This window comes from Lemur catta, chromosome 2 (genome assembly GCF_020740605.2).
Source record: "Lemur catta isolate mLemCat1 chromosome 2, mLemCat1.pri, whole genome shotgun sequence".
Classification (NCBI taxonomy): Eukaryota; Metazoa; Chordata; class Mammalia; order Primates; family Lemuridae; genus Lemur; species Lemur catta.
Window position 1 is genome coordinate 133,562,708 of NC_059129.1, and position 4,296 is coordinate 133,567,003.

Sequence of the window (4,296 nt, forward strand, 5' to 3'; positions counted from 1 at the left end):
GGGAGGGTTGGGGTGGAGAAGAGGTCCTGCCACCTCCTTAGGAGCCCCAGGGAGAGGAGCCGGGCCTGGGGCAGAGAGCGGGTCAGGCCGGTGGTAGGGGTCCCGGTACCGTCACCAGCTGCAGAGCCACTCGAGAGGAAAGAGAGAGTCAAGGCTGCCATGTGAGTTAGGTGCCCTCAGTCAACACACTGTGAGATCTGGTCATCTTTAGATCACTGCACCCAGAAACACAGCCCTGCCTGTTCACAGGTGCTGAGCGAAGATGTCCAGGCACAGGTGTGGGAAGGGCACAGCTGGCGTTCTCGTTGGGGGATGCAGGCGACAGTAATTCTGAATTGAGATAACAAGCCACAGACAGACCTGGACTGAGGTTGCTCTCCCGGTACTCGCCAGCTGGGTGGCCGTGGACAGTTTTATCTTTCTAAGCCTCATTTCCTTCCTCTGCAAAATGAGCATAAACGTAGAGCTCACCTCAGGGGTGTGGTGGTGATGGGGTGTGATGACCCACATACAGTTCAGAGCACGTGGTAGTTCACATTGGGGTTAGCTTTTATTGTTGGTTCTGTCAGTAGCACTAGTAGTATTACCATTATTACTGATACTATATGCTATGCACATTTGCCCCCCCCCCCCAAAAAGACGGCCTTTAAGAGTCTTGCCCTTAATGCACTAAATGTAAACAAAATGTATCTGTTGTCTGTCTTGCGCCTGAGCTGTGTTTCAGATGCATCGGGTTGTGTCCTGGGAGCCTCTACCTGGGCCTTCTACAGAAGTCTCTTTAGTCAGAATAACAATTTAAAAAGCTCATTAAAGCCGGCATGGTGGCTCACATCTGTAATTCTAGCACTTTGGGAGGCTCAGGTGGGAGGATCAATTGAGGCCAGGAGTTCAAGACCAGTCTGAGCAACATGGCAAGACCCAGTCTCCACAAAAAACAGAAAAATTAGCCGGGCATGGTGTCACATGCCTGTAGTCCCAGCTACTTGGGAGGCTGAGATAGGAGGATTGCTTGAGCCCAGGAGTTTGAGGTTACAGTAAGCTATGATGATGCTATTGCACTCTAGCCTGGTCAAGAGAGTGAGACCCCATCTCAAAAACAAAAATAAACAAACAAAAAAAACTCATTGAAAGACATATATAAGGATGTAAAGTAAGATCCAATGACAACAGGACAATGTTAGAAAAAGGGGCAAATCTGACTGTGGTCTAGACTCTGCCCCTCACACAGCAGGTCAATGGACTCTCACTAAAGTTCCTGGAAAGAGGGGGCTGGGACCAAACACAATAGCTGCTCCCCGAAGATCTCTCCAGATCTCTCTAAAGCTCAGCCATTTAATCGTTCTATGGTATGGGGTTCCCTTCAAAGAGACATAAGACAGTTTTGCCTATCCAATCACAACTGATAAGCAGTTAATATCCTTGCTGCTTTCTTTTGAGAATGCACCCCAGGAAGATCACAAAACTCCAAACCCTCTTTCCATCTTTCTCTCTCTAAATACGTATCTACCAGTGCACTACAGCTGCTTGCAAAGTGTACGCCGTCCCCATTCATTAATCGTCTCAAAATTCTGCCACAGACATCCCACCGGCCCTCTTGTATTCCCAGCTCCTTTCTACTTTCTGTATCCTTTTTTTTCTCTCTTGCCTTCCTCATTATGAACCCAGCTGGGCTTTCTAGCTTCAGGCCTCCTTTGTACATTATTCTGACCCTGGTGATAAAGGCCTCATCCCAGCAGGTGGGGGAGACCTTTCCTTGCAGCAGGTCAGGGAGAGAAGAGGTGGTGAAGCCTCAGCTGTCGGGTGTTACCTTCACCAGGTGCGTCCATGAGACATGGGGGGAGGGGGAGTGGCCCTGCACATGAGCCTTGGAGTCACACAGCCTGGTTTTTATTCCTGCTCTGCCAGGCACCTACAGGGAAAAATCCTTACGCCATGGCGACCTTGAGCTAGTGACTTAACTAAGGCTCTTATCCGATGTGTAAAATAGGGCTAATCATACTCACTGTCTTACTCCAGCTGCCATAACAAATTTCCATAGGTTGAGTGGCTTGTGTCGATCCAAGTAAATGACTGAGGCAAAAATGTCAATCAATGGAGATTTATTAAGTCGAAGTTGAGGAAGTGCCCAGAATAAACACAAACTGCAGACAAGCTTTGGCTGTTTTTCCCAAGGGGAAGTTGGAAACCTCAGCATTTCAAAGGCAACAGAGAGAAGGAAAAAGGTGTGTGGGGAGGAGGGGCTGATCAAGCAAAGTGGTAACACTCCTGTGAGGCCCAAGAAATCTACATTTTACATAAAATAAGGGGAATGTTAGAAGAGAAACGGGGAGTGAAGGAAGCATCAGTTATGCAGATGTCCTTGGGTGGGTGGAAGAATGTCTGATTCTGTCTTGTCTCCAGTTGTTACCTGTAAAGTAAATGTGTATTTCATTATTAGTGTAGCATTGAGTAGGCTTTAGTTTTAGGTGCTCGACATAGTTATAATTTGTATGTCCTTGTTTGTGGGAGGTCAGCAAGGAGTTTTCTTAATGAATGATCTGTGGGGCCCATTCTTCACAGGTGACTGAGGCTTTACCTTCTCTTCTGCATAAAGAGTTGGGGTGGGAGGAGGTTGGCCCTGAGACTTTGGTTTCCTTTTTACACTTATAAACAACAGAAATTTATTTTTCACAGGTCTGGTGGGCAAAAGTTCAAGATCAGGGTGCCAGCCTCATTGGGTTCTGGCAAAGGCCCTTATGTGGGTTGCAGATTGCTGCCTTGTTGTGTCCTCATGTAGTGGGAAAAGGGTTAGAGAGCTCTCTGGGGTCCCTTTTATAAGGGCACTAATCCCATTCATGAGGGCTCCATCCTCATGACCTAATTACTTTCCAAAGACCCCACCTCCCATCACATTAGGGGTTAGGGTTTCGACATATGAATTTTGAGGGACACAAACGTCTGATCCATTGCCCTTACCTTAGCAGGTTTGGCATGCTGCTTGGTGCACAGTTAGCATTCATAAACCAAAGGTGCCTTATTATGGTGGTTGGTGTAGACACCATTGTCACTGTAAGGCAGCCCCGCTTTGGGATCCAGGTGAGCAAAGGTAACAGGGGCAGGCGAGAGACGCCCTCCTCTTCAGAGCAGCCAGACCAGGGCTCGGGGGAGATGGCCCAGAGGCAGTCGGCCTCACTCCGTCAGAGAGAGCTCCTCAGCAAATACCACTGCCGAGAACTGGAAATCATTTTTCCTCCGTGTAGTTAATGCTATCCATTTGACATGCAGTTAGGTTATTTATTTCTGTTTCCAGGCATTTTTAAAATTTTTATTTAAAAAGTTACAATGGAAAGATCTGGCCATCACCTTCAGCAGGTGGTACAGTCCTAGCACAGCCTTGATGGGATAACCAGCATCCAGCGCCCCCTGCTGGGATGCTCTGTGAAGTACACGTGCCAAAAATGCCTTAACTGAAACGAAGTAAGTCTCTAGACCTAACTTCCAGTGCACAGTAAATACAGAAGAGAGAGAAAAGTCAAGGACATGGTGGAATAAGCAGAATATGGGTCATTCTACAAGCAATAGTCTCAGACTCTTTGAGGAGTCAGTGTCATGAGGGGCAAAAAATAGGATGGAGACTGTCTGTTCTATCCTTGTGGCTCAAGGTGTGGTCCTGCACCAGGAGCATCACTGCTGTCAGCTGGAAGTTTGTTAGAATCAAGACTCTTGGGCCCCACTTGAACCTCTGGCATCAAAATCTGCATCTTCACAACATCCCCAGGTGATTTGCGTGCATGTTCAAGTTTGAGAAGCTCCACTTCAGGTAGCCAGAGACATAACCAAAGGTGAAGTGTGATCCTTGATTGGACTTTGGTTTAGGAAAAAACAACTATAAAAGACATCTAGGGGCCAGGCATGGTGGCTCATACCTGTAATCCTGGCACTCTAGGAGGCTGAGGCAGGAAGATTGCTTGAGCTCTGGAGTTTAAGACCAGCCTGAGCAAGACCCCATCTCTACTAAAAATAGAAAAAAAAATTAACCGGGCAACTAAAAATAGAAACAAAAAATTAGCTGGGCGCTGTGGTGAGCACCTGTAGTCCCAGCTACTCGGGAGGCTGAGGCAGGAGGATCCCTGGAGCCCAGGAGTTTGAGGTTGCTGTGAGCTAGGCTGATGCCACGTCACTCTAGCCTGGGCAACAGAGTGAGACTCTATCTAAAAAAACAAAAAAACACAGATAACTAGGGAACTTTGAATGTGTATTTGCTGTTGGGTGATGTTATAGTTATGTGAGTGATGCGTGCTGAAGTATTTAGGGGAG